This window comes from Arvicanthis niloticus, chromosome 5 (assembly GCF_011762505.2).
Source record: "Arvicanthis niloticus isolate mArvNil1 chromosome 5, mArvNil1.pat.X, whole genome shotgun sequence".
NCBI classification, from domain to species: domain Eukaryota; kingdom Metazoa; phylum Chordata; class Mammalia; order Rodentia; family Muridae; genus Arvicanthis; species Arvicanthis niloticus.
The window spans coordinates 91915997-91938605 of NC_047662.1; positions in this window are offsets into that span (position 1 = coordinate 91915997).

A 22609-nucleotide genomic window follows, 5' to 3' on the forward strand; every position below is an offset into this window, starting at 1 on the left:
AACAGAGATGATGCACCTAACTGTCGAGAGACTGGAGGCCCTAGGGAATTTAGAGGTCAGGTGGGGTGGGAGTTGGGGGATGGAGGGTGGGAGTGGGGGTGGAGGGTGGGAGTAGAGGGTGGAGGGTGGGGGATGGGAACAGCCTCATGGAGACAGGGGGATGGGTTGGAGGTATGGGATGTAGAACAGTTGGAGGGTGGACAGTGGGAGGGGAATAAAATCTGGAGTGTAAATAAATACATAAATAAATAAAAAATTGAGCAAAAATAAGTTGCACTCGGACAGAACACACATTTTTCTAAAACACATGTAGATTGTTTTAAAAAATTGTGATAATGTCAAATTTTATGTGTGACCAGCAATTCCAAAGAATGTAGTTAGTCTACATTCTTTCTCCTATATGCACTTTAAAGGTAGTATAGCCATGAAGGACTTGCAGTGAAGGGAGGGGGCACCAACCCACTCATGAAAACTTTGAACCAAAATTTGCCCTGCCTATAAGACGTGTGTAGGAATAAATTTGGAACAGAGATTGAGGAAATGTCCAACCAATGTCTTGAGACCCACCCCATAGGAGAGAGACGACCCCTGACACTATGAATGATACTCTGCTATGCTTGCAGACAGGAGCCTAGCTCAGCTGTCATCTGACAGGCTTTATCCCACAGCCGATGGAAACAGATGCAGAGACTCACAGCCAAACATTAGACAGAGCTCAGAGAGTCTGGCAGAAGAGCTGGGAGGGAAGGATTGAGGGAGCTGGAGAGGTCAAGGACACCACAGGAAGAACCTACAGAGCCAACTAACTTGGGTCTAGCGGGGCTCACAGAGACTGAACCACCAACCAAGAACACACATAGACTGGACCTAGTCCCCCTACATGTAGGTAGCAGATGTGCAGCTTGGTCTTCATGTGGGTCCCCCAATAACTGGAGTGGGCCTGTCCCTGAATCTGTAGCCTGCCTGTGGATCCTGTTCCTCTAACTGGGCAGTGCTGCCTGTCCTCAGTGGGAGATGATGCACATAGTCCTGGAGTGCCAGGACGGGTTGGTACTGGGGTTGGGGTTGGGGTGAGACTTTCTTTTTCTGAGGAGAAGGGGAGGGAGGAATGGAAGAATGGGGGTCGGAGGGCAGGACTGGGAGAAGAGGGGGAAGGGAACTGTACTTGGGATGCAAAATGAGTAAATAAATTAAGGCAAAATGTATCCTTATAATGTGGCATCATTAAAACACATTTGTAAATAACTAAAGAGCAGTAGTGTTATTAAAATGTTTAATAATTCAGTTTATGTCAGTTGGTATGCATATCTGTTATAAACATCTAATATGACCATAGGAATAAGAACTAGCTAAATATTGGCCGTTTTATAGGTCAGAAGGAAAAACTAAACAGAGCCTGCAATTTTAGTCACTGCTGAAGCTGTTTTTATTGTTTATATTTAGTGCCTATTTTGATTGGTTGGTAATTATGCCATAATATTTGTAAAACATTTTTACCATCACTGTAATTCACTGATATTGAGTGATGTATATTAAACTATGCTAGATGCACACATAACCTTTTGGGAATATTCATATTTAAGGTCTTAGTAGAAGTTGATTTCGGAGAATAGAAGAGAGAAGGGAGAGTACAAGAGGAAGATGAAGATGGAAAAAGCAGAGAATTTAAATTAGTATATTCATATCATGTAATTTCTGATTATCTTTCCACAACAATATTGAGAGTCATGTGACCTCATATTATGCTACAGGTGAAGATTCTAAGACTGGCAGAGGTCAACACACACTTGGATGCTGCAGCTAGGTTGCCTTCCTCTAAGGCTGATAGATCAGTTGTGAAATCCAAAGTCCACTTATGTATTTGATTCAGGAAAATAATCCAAAGTATATGAAATCACAGAAATGCCGAAGAGCGGGGGGTGGGGAAGGAGGAGATTGAATTTATTTTTTTATTTTTTAATTAATTTTTTATTGGATATTTTATTTACATTTTAGATGTTATCCCCTTTCCCCATTTCCCTCCAACCCAGAAACCCTCTATCCCATCCCTCCCTCCTGCTTCTATGAGGATGAGCCCCCCACCCACCTCTACCACACTTGAATTCCCCCACACTGGGGCATCCAGCCTTCACAGGACCAAGGACCTCCTCTCCCACCTCTGCCTAACAAGGCCATCCTCTCCTACATATACAGCTGGAGCCATGGGTCCCTCCCTATGTGCTCCCAGGCTGGTGGTTTAGACCCTGGGAGCTCTGGTTGGTTGGTATTGTTGCTCTCCCCATGGGGCCACAAACACTTTCAGCTCCTTCAGTCTTCTCTCTAACTTCTCCACTGGGACCCCATGATCAGTTCTATGTTTAGCTGTGAGCATCTGCCTCTGAATATGTCAGGCTCTGGCAGACCTTTAAGGAGACAGCTATATCAGGCTCCTGTCAGCATGCACTTCCTGGCATCCACATTAGTGTCTACCTTTGGTGACTGCACATGGGATGGATACCCAGGTGGAACAGTCTCCAGACAGCCCCTCCTTCCGTTTCTGTCCCACACTTTGTCTCCGTATTTGCTCCCATCAGTATTTTGTTACTCCTTCTAAGAAGGAAGATTGATTTTAAGATAGATCCTAGAGTTGATCTGTCAGACTGTTGTAGAGTTGACTCAGAGATGTCTAAATCATAAGACCTTTCTTGTTAATGACTTACTGTTATTTCATAAAGTAAAACTTGACAGCTTCAAAAGGAGCTTCATTAACCCAGATCTCCAAGTTGTTTGGTCAGAGATTACATGTTACTTGTCACACTTCAAACATGTAAAGATGAGACTTGTAGTAGTCATGGCAGATGACATTGGTAGCACCATTTCCTTGGAGGGACTGTGCAAAAGGTGAGAGAGACTGAACTGCAGGCAGGCAAGCAAATAGATGAACACGGATGCAGCCATCTTTCTGTTCCCGGCTCTGATGTGATGGGAGCAGCTGTTTCCTGTTCGTGCTCTGGCGTCCCTACTATGAGGAATGGTAACATTGAACTGTGAGTCAAAAACAAAACAAAACAAACAATCCCAAAGAAAACAAAACGAAACAAAACAAAACAAAACAACAACAGCAACAAACCAAACCAAACCAAACCAAACCAAATCAAACCAAATCAAACCAAACCAAACTCATTAATTTTTTTCCCTAAGTTTTTGCTTATCATCACAGGAATGAAATTTAGACAGTCTTCCAAATACAAATTTTCATAACTTATACCTTTGATCTTGATTAATAGTTGATCTTGATCAATAGTTATTGGAAATCAGGAAAGTGTCTTAGCTACATTTAAAAAAGATTAATTTACTTTACATCCTGATTGCAGTTTTTCTTCCCTTCTTTCCTCCCAGTCCTTCCCTCCCACGCTACATCTCTTCTTTCCTCTGTTTCTCTTCAGAAAAAAAGGAGACCTCACATGAATATCAAGCAGCCTAGGTATATCAAGTTGCAGTATCTTAGTTACATTTTACTATGGATTTTCTTCAAAGATGTTAACTGAACAGGTAGGTAAAATTTCAAGGTTATGACCAAGTACGGGCTGGTTATGAAAGAATTCATGGATAGCCTTTTCATCTGCTCATGAGCCTGTTATAGTATCATCTCCTGAGAATGTCATACATATGCTTGAACTTCTAAAGGAAGTGGACAGTAAGCATTGCGATCAGAACTGTATCAAACCAGAAAAATTGTTGGGAGCCGCAGTGAGCGTGTCAGCATCCGCCATTCCAAGATGGATCGGACATCGTGTCCTCCCCACTAGTAAACAATTAACTGCACAGGTGCAAAGGCAGAAAGCTCGCCAAAGTCACTGGCCAATCCTGAGGCGTAATATTGGGTAATGAGTGAACAGCCAATCAGAAGTGAACACGTCACTCTAGGGTGTATTTAAGCTGTGCCTCTTCCTGTCTTTGCCCCTTCCGCGGTCTTCACTTCTGCTGATACAAGATTAAAGCCTCGCTGTGGTAACCACCCGAATTCTGCCTCTCGTGTTTCTCTTCCACGGGCGAAAGGGGACACGGGAGGCGCGGAACAGAAAATGCTGAATAAACCTAGGGACAAAGGTTGTCAGTGTGGTACCCTTTAAGGAAGAAGAGTGGGTTGAAGAGTTTTTCATCTATTAACAGAGGCAAAACCCCTTCATTGTTAAGTCTGAATGTTCATTTTTAAACGGTGTAGAGGAGATGCTGGACTTCACACCTGCCTCACTTACATCCACCTTAAAAGCCCATGCAAACATTTTTTTTCTTTCTGAAACTTAATATTCTTCACTTATTTTGAGTATAAAACATACTACTTTAATGATCCATGATATGTAGATATTCTCTTATGCTGGAGGATGATTTATTTAACAAACCTGGTGCAAAAGATTAGAGGCATTCATTGCCAAGGCTAATAATGGATTTCCAGGTTGAAGGCAACCAACCAACACACAAATACTAATTCTAGGCACTCTGTTGGATGCTTCAATATGATTCTTCGCATATCATGACTTTTCAGTGTATGAGTAACTCAATGCCATCATTTCTAACCTTCTTCCAGTCTTCAGGGAAACAAGCACACTCATTAACAGGAGAGGCAAGGAGGCTTACTAAGGGTTGAAAGAGGGAGCATGGATGTTTAGGACAGAGTTCACAGAATGAAGCCACTCTAAAAACCCAAAAGGGAATATCCTAGTGCTAGGAGAGACAATTGTAGATATTTATATCAATGATAACATTTTCATATAAAAGAATACATTTAGTAATGTCTATACTGGGACAGATTAGAGGCATCAGTCGTGAGTCCATGGTTGTCATAAGATCAGTGGGACTCTATAAACAATATCACAGAGGTTTTTCTCATCAATGGTTAATATGTAGCATATTCACTTAGATATCTCACAACAGATGAATAAAGAAAATATTTTATATATGTGTATATGCATACACACAATGGAATTGTTTTGATTAGCCACAAAGAGGTTGTCTGAAGGAAGATGGACACAGATGTACATAATCATTAAGCAAATTAGGCATGTTTCAAAAAGACATATATGCTTTCTCTTATTTATAATTCCATATTTTATGCAGATTCATAAGATAATATATGCATGTATATGTGACATAAAAATAGGGGCTGATTGGGAATAAGGATAACTAACAGAGGGCAAAGAGAAAGAAGTGTAGAGAATGTCTTACATAGAGTTGTATAAAAAATTCAAAAAACCTAAATAACAAAAATTAAAAAAGGAATCTTCAAGAGACCAGATAGGAACTTATGTTTACTGTCTGTGGACATTCATGCTGCACACCAAAAAATGAAGCAACCACTTTGGTGACAAATACATTTTATAATTTACAGAAGGAAACATTAAACACGAGTTGCCGAGGTGCAATTAGTTTTAAAAACAACTGAAATATATGCATATTTTGATCTATAAATTGCATTCTGTCAAAATTAGATGCATTTCCCTAGGTAACATAGCTGGAAGCAGTTTAGTTAAGTATAGGACACTGCTAAATAAATTTCAAGTTCATATACCCATGGCCCCACAACGTCACTTCACTTCATTTTTGTTCACTGATAAAGACCTATTAAGACCTTTTGCTTTAGCAACTAGTTATAACAGTTTTAAGCTCTATAAGACTTTGACATGTAAAACAAGGTGCTTTCAAAGAGGCAGACAACAGAGGAAGTAAGGATTTCTTTTCTGCTTGTTATCTCATAGCTTGGTAATCTCCTCCCTCAGGACTACAGAACACAGTCAATATTTATACCCGAGCACAGAACATCTCAGAGGACATCATTATAAGTTTACTGACCTACTTCTGTCTGATACCAAGGTACAAATAAGTTGCACAGGGGTGGTATCCCATGTGCCTGTTAACAGTCTAAAGTCAAGCTTGTTAAAGTGGAAGGGTAACTTTTTAACATCTCTTTTCCCTCAACAAACTTTCTGGATGGAATCTATGGGGTAGGGTTCCTAGGAGATTAATTCCCTCCATAGTTAAAACTAAACAAGAAAGAGTCATATGAGGTCACCATGTGGGAAGATTTCAAAGTGTATTCAGTAGTCTGTGAAAATCAAGTCATCCTCTATGTATTTCAATCAATAAGACATTCTGAAACCTAAGAACCAAGCACAACAAATCACAACAACACAAACAACAGGGTAAATGAGATATATCTCAAGACAAACAGAGTCAGAGTGATTGACTGGTAGCAAAAAATATACAATATTGCATTTTGTTTTGTCACATGGAGTAAAGCTTTGTTCATCACTTTCTATTCAGTTGGTGGCATTCAAAAACACTAATTATATAGCTATAAAAATATTTAAGCATATAATCCTGAGGACATGTCAAATTATGAAAACAGTTAAATTTAATTTCTGGAAGTTAATATACAGTCCATATAATTGTTGCACTTTTTAAAAAAGTAATAGAGTTGCTTGGAATAAAATCTGCCCAAATTTTGGAGTGTGAAGTTCTTTTTCTTCCAATGTTTGTGTGAATCCAAGAGAATTATGGGTAGTATGCAAAGAAGACTCCTATGGTAACCTAAGATATGGTCTGTCTTAGTAACTGTTCTATTATTGTAGAGATACTATGTCTAAGGCAATATTATACAAAAAAACCCCCTCTTAATTGGAGGCTTCCTTACACTTTCAAAGGGTTAGTCAATTATTATCATGGTGGAAAGAAGACAGCCATAGCACTAGAAGTGTAGCTCAGAGCTTTACATCCTTGTCAGCAGGCTGAGAGAGGGAGAGAGAAAAAGAGAAGGGAAAGAAAGAATAGGAGGGAGAGGAAGAAGAATGGGCCTGGTGTGGGCTTTTGAAATCTCAAAGCCCATCCTCAACGCACACTTTCTCAAACAAGGAAGTAATCTGTGCTTCCCTAATGTATCAAGGAATCCATTATATATCTTGGTGGCAGTGGTTCATTTTTGATACATTTTCTAAGATACTTTTTGGTTCCATATTGAAGTAGAATGATTTAACAATCTGTTTCATTGACGAGAACCAACTGAAAGTGATTGTGTGTGGCACTAACTTGAGGCAAAACCACTCAAAAACGCTAGCTCATGTTCAAATATAACAATGTAGACTGTCTTGGAGATGCCGCCAAATGTCAATGTAGATGGAGATGCTATCAAATGTCAATAATCATGAGAAGTATGTTTAAACTATTTTGTATAGTTGGTCTGTGAGACATTGATAATGCTCACGTTAGGACTCAAATAGCTTATTAGCCTCTGCTAAGCCACAAGTCAAGACATTAGAATGCTAACTTATGCACGTATAACTCCAAAGCCATTTTCTTTTTAAGGGATGCATATTTGTAATTTCTATACAGTTAGAGGGACATTGAACATTTTCATTGAGTGCCTCTGTCTATGGTTATGTCAAAGTTTGCAAATATGTTTCTTTATTAATTCTCAAATATATAATATCTGGTAGAAATTTCTATATTTCTCTTTTCAATGATATGGATACTGAGACTCAGAAATGTCTAGTGACTTCTGTAGTGTCCGATCTGTGTCACCCAATTGTGATTCACTTTGTGCTTCTGTCTCCCAAGTGTCAGAGATGCTTTGTTCCTGTAGAGTGAAGCCAAAACAATAGCTAGAAGCAGAATGCACAAGTAGGGGGTCCTTGAATACCTCTCTGTACATACATTTTTAAACCAGTTTTTCCTTTCCAGCCCTGGCTCCTGGCACAACAACTCTGAGGCTAATTAGTTATTATTGCACACCTAGACCATAAACGTTGGCTCATTCCCTGACTAGCTCTTAACTTATTTAACTATTTAAATTATTCTATGTCTACCCCTTGGTTTGTTACCTCTCTTTTAGTCCTGACCTGCCTCTTTCTTAGCATCTTCTCAGCATCTCCCTCAGTGTCTTCCTGAGTTCATCAACCTGCTGGTTTGTCTGTCTCCTGTTTTTTGAATCTCTCCCTTCATCTCCTTTTTTTTTCATGCTATTTCCAAGAATCCTCTGTCTTCCTGCCAGTGTCCCACCTCTTATTTCCTGCCTCAGTTCATTGGTCATCAGGTTTTTTTTTATTGACAGGTGATACTTATAAGATATTCTCTCTACACCTTTCACTCCTAAGATAGTTTATCTAGCAATACATAGAACAGAACTGAAGGCTGGAGCAAGCAAGAAATAGAAGTGGCTTATAAATTCGTGAAAAGCTGTCATGAGAACAGAGTATGTATTGATAATTTGATTCCCAGAGAGAAGTATGAAGGTCATACATATATCTGTAAACACCATAGAAAGCAAAGAGCATTATAATGGTTGTAATTATCCTAGTACAACTCATCTTACCTCCTAAAGTACTGTAGTTGGGAAAGTAAAAGAATGGTGACCACTAGTCATTCTGCAGGTACATTTCTGTCATCTCAAATGAATCAGAGCTGACTCATTATAAGAAAATATTTGCCTCTGATACTCCATTATGTCAAATTTGGATATTTTGCTAGAATAATTCATTATCTTTGTGATTTTATAAATAATAGATTAAGTAGATGGAAATATATGTTAAACAAATAGGTTCTTGATCCACTTGGACTTGAGATTTTTACAAAGTTATAAATATAGATCAGTTCTATAAGTAGGATGCCAGTTAGACCTGCACCATTTGTTGAAGATACTTTTTCCCACTATATGGTTTTGGCTTCTTTGTCAAAGATCAAGTGTCCATAGCTATGTAGATTTATTTCTGGATCTTCAATTCTATTCCATCAAATTCTATTTGATCTATCTTTCTGTCTCTGTACCAATATCATGCTGTTTTGATCACTATTGCTCTGTAGTACAGCTTGAGGTCAAGAATGGTGATTTCTCCAGAAGTTCTTTTATTGTTAAGAATTGTTTTCACTATCTGGGATTTTTGGTTTTCCATATGCAGTTGAGAGCTCTTTTCATGTCTGTGAAGAATTGAGTTGGAATTTTGATGGGAATTACATTGAATCTGTAGATTGCTTTTGGTAAGATGCCATTTTTACTATGTTAATCCTACTGATCCATGAGCATGGGAGATCTTTCCATCTTCTGAGGTCTTCTTCAATTTCTTTCTTCAGGGATTTAAAGTTCTTGTCATACAGACATTTTATTTGTTTGGTTAGAGTTATACCGAGATATATTATTTGTGGCTATTGGGAGTGTGTTTTTTCCTCTAATTTCTATCTTAGCCCATTTAGACACAGCTATACAGTTCCTGGGCATATACCCAAAAGATGCTCCACCATACCATAAGGACACATGCTCCACTATGTTCATAGCAGCCTTATTCATAATACCCAGAAGCTAGAAACAATTCAGATTCAGCTAAACAATTCAGCTAAAGAATGGGTACATAAAATGTGGTTCATTTACACAATAGAATACTATTCAGCTATTAAAAACAAGGATATCCCGAATTTTGCAGGCAAATGGATGGAACTAGAAAATACCATCCTGAGTGAGGCAACCTGGTCCCAAAATGACATGCATGGTATGTACTCACTGACAAGTAAATATGAGCCCCAAAATACAGAATACCCATAATATAACTCAGAGACTGTAAGAAGTTTAACAAGAAGGAAGGCTCAAGTGAGCATGGTTTGATCCCACTTAGAAAGTAATCATGGGAGGCAGATGGAGGACAAGACCTAGGTGAAAGAGCTGATGGGATGAGAAAAGGGGAGTAGGATCAGGTATTGGGGGATGGAAATATGCAGCTGCAGGGTCTGGGGTGCTAGGGGAACCTCTACAAAGCCCCAGACATCTGGAATGTGAGACTCTCAGGATTCAATGGGAAAGACTTTAGCCAAAATGCCCAACAGGGGGAAGATAGAACCTGAAGAGCCCACCTCTAGTAAATAAACAGGACCCCAGTGGAGGAATGGGGTCACCAACCTGCCTTCAAAGTTTTTCACCCAAAATTTTTTTCTTTCTAAGTGAAATGCAGGAACAAAAAAAATGGAGCAGAGACTAAAGGAAAAACCATTCAGTGACAGGCCCAACTTGGGATACCCAACTTCTCATGGGCAGGCACCAAACCCTGACACTATTACTTATGCCATGTTGTGCTTGCAGACAGGAGCCTAGCATGGCTGTCCTCTGAGAGGCTCTACCAGCAGCTGGCTGAGACAGATGCAGATACTTAAAGCCATCCATTGGAAAGAGATCAGGGATCCCTACCGAGGAGTTAGGGGAAGGATTAAAGGAAGTGAAGGGGATGGCAACCCCATAGGAAGACCAACAGTGTCAACTAACCTGGACCTCTGGGAGCTCCCAAGAACATTCATGGGGTGGTCTCTAGTCCCTGGCACATATGTAGCAGAGGAATGACTTGACTGGCCTCAGCGGGAAAGGATGCACCTAATCCTGTAAAGACTTGATACCCCAGACAAGAGGGATGTGGGAGGAATAAAGTAGAGTTGGGTGGGTCAGTGGGTGGGTGAGGGCATACCTTCACAGAGGCAAAGGGAAGTGGGTAGGGAGTTAAAAACTCTTGAAGGGAGGACTGGGAAGGGAGGGCAACATTTAGAATGTAAATATATAAAAAAATTAAAAACAATAAAATAGAAACATTTTCTTTGTAGAATAAGTTATAGTAATCATAACATTATTAAAATGAGAAAGCAGGAAAGACCTATTATTTAAACAGATCATATGTTAAATAAAAGTAAAACATAAATAAATGGGATATTATCAATCTGCTATAAATCATGTGTTCCCTTGGAATTTGATAGTATGCAGAAACTGATTATGATGCAATATTGAGCACAGAAAGAATGTAATTCCAGATAAAGGCAGATGTGCTATGCTCCAGCATGGTGCTTCTCAAGTTTATCTCTAAAATTTATGAGCCTACAGTATTGTCTACCAATTATGTTCAAGTTCATCTCAAGGATGATCAAGGTGCCTGACATAAACAGGTGTCTAGTAAGTATTTGATGAATGAATAATGGAGTAAACACCTTTAATAAAGCATTTTAGAAAAGAAGAATTAAAATTTTAAAAAGAACAATCAATTCCATGGCTGTGACATAAAGGAACATAGTCATCACATAGATGCAAATTTAAAAAGTCATAAAATAATGGTTGCATTCATTAAAATCTCACTCAATGGGAAAAACCATTTCAAAAGTTAGAAGCAAAGCCACACACTGCAAGGTTGCCTGCAATCAAATGCTCTACAATCATGTTATGATTGGAATTAAGGCCTTCTTCATGAGATAGAACTCATTTCCGGTTCTGCTTGGCTGGCCAAGAACCTGAGATTAGATAGCTCAGGGACCTAGGGGAAGAACAAATATCACTGTTATTTTAAAGGAATGCAGCAATAAAATGACCCCTAACAACTTTCTTCTATATTTATAGATGGGTGCCTTGCTCAGCCATAGTCAGAGAAGCTTCCTCCTGCAGTTGTTTGGAACAAATACGGAGACCCACAACTGGACAATGTACAGAGAGTGAGAGACATAAGAACAATCAGTCCTAAAATGGAAGTCTCCATCAAATCTCACCCCCACCCCCACCCCCACCCCCAGGGGTCAGAAAACCCTGTGGAAGAGGTGGCAGAAAGAGTGTAAGAGCCAGTGGGGTTGGAAGAGACCAAGGAATCAAGGCCTTTGAGACAGAGCAAGGACTGCCATACACATGAACTCACAGAGACTGGTAGCATGCACAACAGGTCTAAGCCAGATGGAATCTAGGGATGAGATAGGAAGTAGACAGAAGCCTCATCCCTAACCCAGAAGCTATCTTCAGTTGTTAATTGCTTGCAAATTAGGTTTCTTCCATGGAGTATCCCTAGGTGTACAAACTTGTGTGCTGGCCCCATGCCCAGGAGTTGATTGCCAACACAAAATGAACTCACCGGTGTGGAGGTGCTTTTTCTTTTTGTTTCATAATGCTTTCTTTGAGCCTTTTAAAACCCTTACAGATATTTTACTGATGTATCATGGTTTCTAATTCTGTTTTTATGGGTTTTCTGTGCATACAAATGTGTGTATAGTAGCATCTGTGAGTGTTCCTTGTGGTTTCTCTTCTTTTTTTTTTTATGTCCTGTTTTCACCTATTGTTTCTGTTCTTAATGTACATTATTACTTATATTATTATTAATACTACTTATTTTTAAGATGTCTTTTTTTTAAAGAGAGAAAGAAAGGGTGTGGGTAGGTGGTGAAGTGGGGAGGATCTGGGAGAAATTGGGGGAGGAGAAACTGTAATCAGAGTATAATGTATGGAAAATATATTTTCAATAAAAATAGAAAAATGAAGGAAACAGAAATTGTCAGTCAAATGCCATAACTATGGCAGACAAGTAGTGCCACTGGTCTTCAATAAAAGTCAAGAAATCAGTATGAGAACAGATTGTGTACAGTAAAAAAATGGCAAAGGTCAAAATAAAAAAGAAAGCTTAATTGCAAAACTCTGGAAGCACACATGTCAATCATTCAGCCTATTAAACTTCCATACAAATTAAGAGAAAGATATTAAAATTCCATCCCAAGAGATGGTTAAAAGTGTAGTGAAAAAGGAACCATAAGCATCAAGAAATGAAAGGTGAGTTGCTGGAGCAGGTTGGTTTGGGTCAGCAGTGACTGAGCAGAGAGGAGACATTCAATTTTCTTAGCGACATGGAAATAGAAAGTGAATCCAGCTATACCTGTCGCAGGTGTACAGTCAAAGAAATATATATATCCGTACAAAATCAAGACCTGTACCTCATTTGTAATACATTATTATTTATAACAACCAAGTTGTTGAATCAGCCTACGTACTCATCGACAGATGAAGAGTTATATTTAAATAAAAAAGAATAAATGAAAGCAGGAACATAATTGGTCATGTGACTGACAGGAAGGGTGCGGAGTAACAAAGGAGAGTGATGGTGCTGGCTGTGACTAAAGCGCATTATAAACCTGCACGAAGCTAAAGGAAAAGGGATGAAGGCTGGGCATCAGGCTCAGTCAATTAAGTGCTCACTGTGCAAGCACGAGGACCTCAATTCAGATCCCAAGTACCCACATAAAAAGCTGGGCTTGTTGGTGTACATCTGGGATGTCAGTTCTAAGAGCTGGTGACGCTGACAGGTGGATGGATTCTTGTAGGTATCTGGACAGTCAGTCTGGCCAAATCAGTGAGTGTGGATTCAATGAGAAATTCTGCCTGCAAGTATAAGGTCATCTCTAAAAACAGATACTTGTTATAAACCTCTGGCCTCCACATGTACACAAACATACATACACACAAATGCACAGGGAGGGGGCAAGACAATAAAGCGATATTTAGTTTTCAAGTGTCTTCATTTTTTTGAGAATTTCATTCATGACTTCTGTATTTACATCATTTTCACCCTTTTCTCTATCACCTTTAACTTCTGTCTCTCTTCTCACTCTCAAATATTTACTTTCTTCTTTAATTTTTACACACACACACACACACACACACACACACACACACACACACAGAGAGAGAGAGAGAGAGAGAGAGAGAGAGAGAGAGAGAGAGGAGAGAGAGAGTCAGTCTAAGTCTACTTAGTATGTCTTATATTCATATGTGTTTAGGCTGAACACATGGTATTGAAAAAAATTATCTGTAGGCTCTTCCCTGGTAAGGATTGATTTCATTCTGTTAATAGCCTTTGATTTCCTATAGTTCTTTATTTAGGGGTGGAACTATGTGGAATTTCATCTATCGATGTTGCCATATAAACATATCTCTAAGAAGTTCTTGTATAGATTATATTAAGATTTCATGTATGCAGCTTCCTTGTTATAAATAGAAGAGACTCTCTTACTACAGATACCCTGCTCCTCTGGCCCTTACAGTATTTCTGCCTTGTCTTCTGCAATGTTCCCTGAACCTTAAGTACATGGAATGTGTTGTAGATGTATCATTTAGGATTGGGTGCCCCAAAGACTGTTATTCTCTGCATTCTGGTCAGTTGTAGCTTTATATTATGATGTCTGTCTGCTGCTGTAAGCTTTATTCAAACAGCCTATATTCACTTATCTGTGAATATAAGGATAGGTATTTAAAATGCAGTTGGGGTATACTGGTTTTGAGAAGTGTCAGTATAAGATTTTTCTCTAGGATCTATGACTTCACCAGCCGCAGGTAGTTTGCTAGGTTACAATACCAGGCATGAATTCCCTCATATTGAGCAAGCCTTAATTTAAATCCAATTAGATGGCTGTTGGTCACTACCATGACATAAAGTACCACTATTGATTGCACCCCTGGCTCTGTCTTACGATACTTGTAGTTGTGGCTCAAAGGCTTTTCTCCCTCAGCAACTTATATGACAGTTTTGGGTGCTATGTGACTTAGTTCTCAGAGATGAAACTTTCAAGTCATTTCTAGTTTGAGTCTTCCAAGTTCCGGGTCCCAAGAGTGTGATATCTGCAGCAATTGCATCTTACCTTCAAGTTCTGGAAAGCAACCAAAGCCAATGGCAGTGGCCTATATTGGTAAAACAATATGTTTTATGTCAATAGAAAAATTCTGGTTCTAGGAAATGTTCAGTGTACGCTCTTAAAAAGTATTTTAGGAGTAGTGAAAAATGTTAAGTTTGAGGAAACAGTTTCACATGTGTACTAAGAATTGTCTCACAAGTCAAATCTTTTTTTTTAATATATAGGCTTATTTATAAATTTATCTTAAATTATTTCTAGTAGATGCAAAGCAAATTAGGTATCCAAATACATGATATCAGACACTATTATATTAGAAACCCAGGAAAATTCGAAACAAATGAAAATGTTCAAAATATAAAAACTGAAGGCTAAAGTTTAGTAATCTCACTTAATAAAATGTAATTTTTCCCCAGAAACTATAAAATAACATTACAACTTCTGAGAATGATGATAGACAAGAAACTCATTCTGCCATAGGTGGTAAGAGTCAGAGAAGCAAATCTAGATTCTATTTCCAAGAAGTACAGGAAGCTTTGGAAAGCCACAAGGGAAGCATTTCAGCTATAGTCTCTGCTGTGACAAACATCACGGCTAGAAGCAACTTCGGGAGGAAGGAGACCATCCATCTTACAGGTTACAGTCCATCATTAAGGGAAGCCAAGGAGGAACTAAAGCACACACTTGAAGCAGAAACCATGAAGGAACACTGGTTGCTGAGCCATACTTACCTAGCTTTCTTATACATCCCAGGACCACCTGCTCTGGTTAGTGCCACTCACAGGGGACTGGCCCTCCCACATCTGTTAATAAGACAGTAGCCAGAGGCATGTCTACAGGCTAATCCAATTTAGGCAGTCCCTCAACTTAGAGTCCCTGATCAGGTAACCCTGGGCTGAGTCAAGCTGACAAAGCTAAGTGAAGCTAAGCAGAGAAAAAAGTATGAGAAAAATCAGAGGGGGGAGGGAAGTAAAAAACAAAGAAACAAAGAAACAAACAGCCCACAAAACACATCAAAGAAGAGGAACATGCACACATTGTACTCACCTGCATGTTCCTTATCTCTCTCTCTCTCTCTCTCTCTCTCTCTCTCTCTCTCTCTCCCCTCCCCCTCCCCCTCCCTCTCCCTCCCCCTATCCCTCCCTCTCCCCCTCCCTCTCTCTCTCTGGCACACACACGCCTGAGACACACCCAGGAAAAGGATACATGTTAAAAGAGTCTTATATTGGCTTGCTACAGACTCTGAGCCCAAGGAAGGATCGAGATGGGCAGTTGTAGGAGGTCCTGATGCCGCCAAGCCAAAGGGAAGGAGCAAGACAGCCATGCTCTGGGTGGCCAGGAACAGATCCTGTCAATAGAGAATGATGCTGGAGTTTGATAACACTGATCATGGTCCCCAGATGCTGAAGCCACTTAATTGCCATTTACTGCTACTGAGTATGAAAACTGAAGTTTCAAGAGAACTTGGTACCCAAAGCTGCATCCCTCCAGTAGAATGAATGAAACTCAGGAGTTCTTGATAGTGAGAAGACAGGTTCTCTGCCTCAGTGCTTTGATGATAGGTTTCCATGCTGCCAAAGCAATTGGGAGATACCGTCAACTAGAACACTAGCAACTACAAGAATTGTGACCTGGGGAGTCTTTGCATAGGGATAGAACCTGATCAGCCCACAGAGCATAAAACAGAGATCCCCAAAAGGTCAAGAGGATGCCTTCCCAGTCTTTTTAGTAGTACACCAGCTATCATAGAGTGCTGATGTTGTATTATAGATGAAAAGAGCTACAAGGTATCTCAGTGCCTCCTTTAGTACATTTTGGTGTGCTTTTCCTGAGTATTTGGTTCCTCCATCTAAGAATAAAAATGAACTCACTGGTACCTACATGGAGCTCACATTACTACATTTTAAATACTCTAATCCATATTGTCTTGATACAAATCAAATTTTAGTAATATATCCATATACATATAAGCAAGAACAAATGTAAACCACAACGAGGGACACGAGAGAATCACAGAATATGAATGAGGGCACCAGTACACTAGAGCATCTATGTAAGGACAGCCTGTATGTTCAGCAACTTTCAAAGTTCTGGCATTTCCCTTGTGGGCTGGTGACTAATGTGAGGCTCATTTGTACTTGCTTATTTTCCATTTATTACAGAGATGTCACAGGTTCAGGGAATTATTGTGATGATTTTGACTCAGGCTTCATGTTGCCTTTTGGACGAAGAAGTGCTACAGGGCTGAGCTACATAACCTTCGAGAAAGTCATACCAAATACAGAGCTATTATGTCCCCCAGTGACAGCCTCACCAAGACAATCAGGTAGTTTGGAGGTCACTGAATTAATCATAAGACTTGTAAGTAGTGACTGCATGACTCAGAAAAGTGTAAGGAAATTGGGGGTAAGAGACAAGAAGAAAGACTGTACTTCAAGAGGAAGACAGCATGAACAGAGCTAGAAGTAGCACAATGGTTTGCACAAAACAAGTAATACTTTTATTTATATTGATGGCATCCCTGTGATGAGATTTAGCTTTGATTGTCCAAATAAGAGGAGGAAAAAGCTGACTTGTGAAGGAAAAATATCAGAGGCATGAAACTTGTATTTCTATGTAGCACTTCTCTTAAGAGATTTTTCTACTCTTACTGTTTTCAAATGGGTGCTTTCGTTTAGTTGATTTTACCCAATATCTACAAGCACAGGGAACACTGTTGTATGATGGAAGCCCATAGTCTTCTGCAGGCTCACAGAGCATTAGGATTGTTGTTTTCTCTCTTATTTGAGCTCACTTTAGAGCATCAATCATTTTAAGCATTTTATATCTTAAATAACTGTCAATGTGAATAGTATTATTCTTTTTCTAGCTGTGATAGAATCTATGTTTTGTCATTGCACTTTCTGTCTTCCTTAAAGTGGAATCTCTATCCCCAGTATTCTAGTATCACTTAATTGTTTTTAGTACATCACAGAGAACACACATATATGTTTACATGTGTGTATATATATGTATGTGTACATGTGTGTAAGAATGGTTTCTGATAGCTTGATTGATCTTAGAATGCTTCAAATTTAGGACAGTGTTAGGCACTTTACATATTTATAAAATAAATGCAGCATTTATGTAAGCAAAAGTATTATGACTGAATAAAACATCAGTTTCACGTGTGAATCTGTGAACAGATTTAGGAGAGGAGAGATAAAAGCAAAGGACTTTGAGAAGGCAGGGGTTACTGGTGACTAGGTACAAGAAGAGAAAATAGAATTAGCTAAGGACAGCAGAAGTCACAGTCTGTGACCTACACATGTACCATACTTTAGAGTGAAATGCAAGCACAAATACCATGGGAGACATGGAATTAGACAATGGCCAAAGAGGATCTTTATTTTATGTATTCTCAATGTGCATATTTGGAAAAACAGGAGTGACAGTTTCTTCTAAAAATAACTTATTTGTGTTTATTTATTTAGAGATGAGATCTTACTGTTGACCAGTATGTCCTCAGATTTGTGATTCTCCTGCTCATCTTCCTGAGTAGATGGGAATACAGATGTATATGGCTGCATATGTCTTTTAAGAAGATTTTAGTTGGCTGTTCCATTTTAGGAATAAGAGCAATTTGCTTCTGAGTGTCAGTAAAACATGTGGGAGAAGGGTAAAGGCTAAAGTAGTTTTTTTCAGGATGACCTTAGCTTTCCAGTACTGTAGAATATGCATTCTCTTCTGAAAGATAGTCATCAAGGTTGGAAGGGTTGGGCAGGAATAGTGTGGCATGGGAACCTGGCAGATGTGGGCATTTGAAACTCTGTAATGACCCAAACATGTAAGGACTCTGCAGGAAAGTGTTCTGAAGTTCTCAGAGAATCAATAGAATCTAAAGTAAATATAATAGTTATGTCTTCAGTCAGTCAGCTCAATGTACTCTCCAACAACATTGAGGATTGAGGACAAGAATCACAGAATATGGAGTGTAAGTGTGTATGATATGTAAAAGGCAGGCAAAGTAAGTGCTTCAAGATTTACTTTAAGCAGAAGCAAGAGGGTAGCAGGCTTGATTATTGCTGGTATAACAGCTTTAATTTCATTAATTGCTAGCACCTCTGCTTCTGCAATAGCACTGACACAAGGAGTTAAGACAACTATTTTTGTTAACCATCTAGCAAAAAGAATGTTACTAATGTTTTGAATATACAGAGGATTTATATAGGTATCTGGAACACTGAATGATGCTCTATAATTTATTCAAATTATCTGAAGGAGGTTCAGGGTTCAAGAGATAGGAGCCATCCCAAGTGTCATGACAAATATCATCGGAGTAGTGTTACTTTTGAAATTCACAATGAGATTCTGGGGGGCTCCACAGATCCCACAGCCAGCGCTAGCACTCCCCTTCCGCCGCTCGCCCCTCTTCCCGTCTGAGGCCTGGACCAGACCTCTGCCCGGCCTGCTGGTGAGTGCATCCCGGATCCCACAGGAGACATTCTGGGGGCTCCAAGGATCCCACAGCCAGCTTTAGGTAGGAAAACCCACATACTGCCCCGAGCCCATAGTTGGCTGCCCTGAGTGCTCAGATTCCAGCAGATATCCCCCTTCTGCCCATCTCCCGGGTCTGAGGCCTGGACCAGACCTCTGCCAGGTCTGCTGTTGTGTGGACCCTGGATTCCGCCTGAGACATACTGGAAGGTCCACTCAACCCAGAGCAAACAACACTCATTTTTCCTTAATATCTCTTAATATCAATGGACTCAATTCTCCAGTAAAAAGACATAGATTATCAGACTGGATAAGTAAACAGGACCCAACATTTTGCTGCATTCAGGAAACGCACCTCTGTGGAAAGGACAGATACTACCTCAGAGTAAAAGGTTGGAAAACAATCTTCCAAGCAAATGATGCCAAGAAACAAGCTGGAGTAGCGATTCTAATATCAAATAAAATCAATTTTCAACCAGAAGTAATCAAAAAAGATAAAGAAGACACTTCATATTCATCAAAGGAAAAATGTACCAAGAGGAACTCGCAATTCTCAACATCTATGCCGCAAATGCAAGGGCACCCACATACATAAAAGAAACTTTACTAAAACTTAAAGCATACATTGCACCCTACAAAATAATAGTGGGAGATTTCAACACCCCACTCTCAGCTATGGACAGATCATGGAAACAGAAACTAAACTGAGACACAATGAAACTAACAGAAGTTATGAACCAATTGGATTTAACTGACATCTATAGAACATTTCATCCTAAAACAAAAGAATATACCTTCTTCTCAGCACCTCATGGTATCTTCTCCAAAATAGACCATATAATTGGTCACAAAACAGGCCTCAACAGATACAAAAAGATTGAAATAATCCCTAGTACCTTATCAGACCACCATGGACGAAGACTTGTCTTTGACATGGACAAAAACAACAAAGCCCACATACACTTGGCAACTGAACAATGCTCTACTCAATGATAACTTGGTCAAGGAAGAAATTAAGAAAGAAATTAAAGACTTTTTAGATTTAAATGAAAATGAGGACACATCATATCAAAATTTGTGGGACTCATTGAAAGCAGTACTAAGAGGAAAAATCATAGCTCTAAGTGCTCACAAAAAGAAATTGGAAAGAGCATACATTAACAACTTGACAGCAAACCTGAAAGCCTTAGAACAAAAAGAAGCTAGTATACCCAAGAGCAGTAGACGGCAGGAAATAATCAAACTCAGGGCTGAAATCAACCAAGTTGAAACAAAAAGAACTATACAAAATATCAACAAAACCAGGAGCTGGTTCTTTGAGAAAATCAACAAGATAGACAAACCCTTAGCCAGACTAACCAAAGGGCCTGTGTGTGTGTTGTTATGTTTCTGCCATAACAACAGAAACAGAGGAAATTAAAAAAATCATCAGATCCTACTACAAAGGCCTATATTCAACAAAATTGGAAAATCTGGAGGAAATGGACAATTTTCTAGACAGATACCAGGTACCAAAGTTAAACTAGGAGCAGATAAACCATCTAAACAGTAGCATAACGCCTAAAGAAATACACACAGTCATTAAAAACCTTCTCACCAAAAAATGTCCGGGGCCAGATGGTTTCAGTGCAGAATTTTTTCAGACCTTCAAGGAAGACCTAATACCAATCCTCTTCAAGCTATTCCATCAAATAGAAACAGAAGGAACACTACCCAATTCGTTCTATGAAGCTACCATTACACTCATACCTAAACCACAGAAAGACCCAACAAAGAAAGAGAACTACAGACCAATCTCTCTTATGAATATTGATGCAAAAATACTCCATAAAATTCTCGCAAACCGAATCCAACAATACATTAAAACAATTATCCATCAAAATCAAGTAGGCTTTATCCCAGGGATGCAGGGATGGTTCAATATTCAGAAATCCATCAATGTAATCCACTACATAAATAAACTCAAAGAAAAAAACCACATGGTCATCTCACTAGATGCTGAGAAAGCATTTGACAAAATTCAACATCCCTTCATGTTAAAAGTCTTGGAAAGATCAGGAATTCAAGGCCCATATCTAAACATAGTAAAAGCAATATACAGCAAGCCAGTAGCCAACATCAAACTAAATGGAGAGAAACTTGAAGCAATCCCACTAAGATCAGGGACTAGGCAAGGCTGCCCACTCTCACCTTACCTATTCAATATAGTCCTGGAAGTCTTAGCTAGAGCAATTAGACAACAAAAGGAAGTCAAAGGGATACAGATAGGAAAGGAAGAAGTCAAAATTTCACTATTTGCAGATGATATGATAGTATACTTAAGTGAACCTAAAACTTCCACCAGAAAACTCGTAAACCTGATAAACAACTTTAGCAATGTGGCTGGATATAAAATCAACTCAAACAAATCAGTAGCCTTCCTCTATTCAAAGGATAAACAGGCTGAGAAAGAAATTAGGGAAATGACATCCTTCACAATAGCCACAAATAAAATAAAATATCCTGGAGTGAATCTAACCAAGCAAGTGAAAGATCTGTATGACAAGAACTTCAAGTCTCTGAAGAAAGAAATTGAAGAAGATCTCAGAAGATGGAAAGATCTCCCATGCTCCTGGATTGGCAGGATTAACTTAGTAAAAATGGTTATCCTGCCAAAAGCAATCTACAGATTCAATGCAATACCCATCAAAATTCCAAATCAATTCTTCATAGAGATAGAAAGAGCAACTTACAAATTCATTGGGAATAACAAAAAACCTAGGATAGCGAGAACTATTCTCAACAATAAAAGAACCTCTGGGGGAATCACCATTCCGGACCTCAAACTGTACTACAGAGCAGTAGTGATAAAAACTGCATGGTATTGGTACAGAGACAGACAGGATGATCAATGGAATAGAATTGAAGACCCAGAAATGAACCCGCACACCTACGGCCACTTGATCTTTGACAAGGGAGCTAAATCCATCCAGTGGAAAAAGGACAGCATTTTCAACAAGTGGTGCTGGCTCAACTGGAGGTCAACATGTAGAAGAATACAAATTAATCCATTCTTATCCCCTTGTACAAAGCTCAACTCCAAGTGAGTAAAGGACCTTCACATAAAGCCAGATACACTGAAACTAATGGAAGAGAAGTTGGGGAAGACCCTCGAATACCTAGGCACAGGGGAAAAGTTCCTGAACAGAACACCAATGGCTTATGCTCTAAGATCAAGAATCGACAAATGGGACCTCATCAAATTGCAAAGCTTCTGTAAGGCAAAGGACACTGTCAACAAGACAAAATGGCAAACAACAGATTGGGAAAAGATCATTACCAATCCTACATCTGATAGAGGGCTAATATCAAATATATACAAAGAACTCAAGAAATTAGACGCCAAACACCAAAATAACCCCATTAAAAATGGGGTACAGAGCTAAACAAAGAATTCTCAACTGAGGAAACTCGAATGGCTGAGAAACGCCTTAAGAAATGCTCAACATCCTTAGTCATCAGGGAAATGCAAATCAAAACAACACTGACATACCACCTGACACCAGTCAGAATGGCTAAGATCAAAAACTCAGGTGATAATAGATGCTGGCGAGGATGTGAAGAAAGAGGAACACTCCTGCATTGTTGGTGGGGTTGCAAGCTGGTACAACCACTTTGGAAGTCAGTCTGGCGGTTCCTCAGAAAATTGGACATAGCACTACCTGAG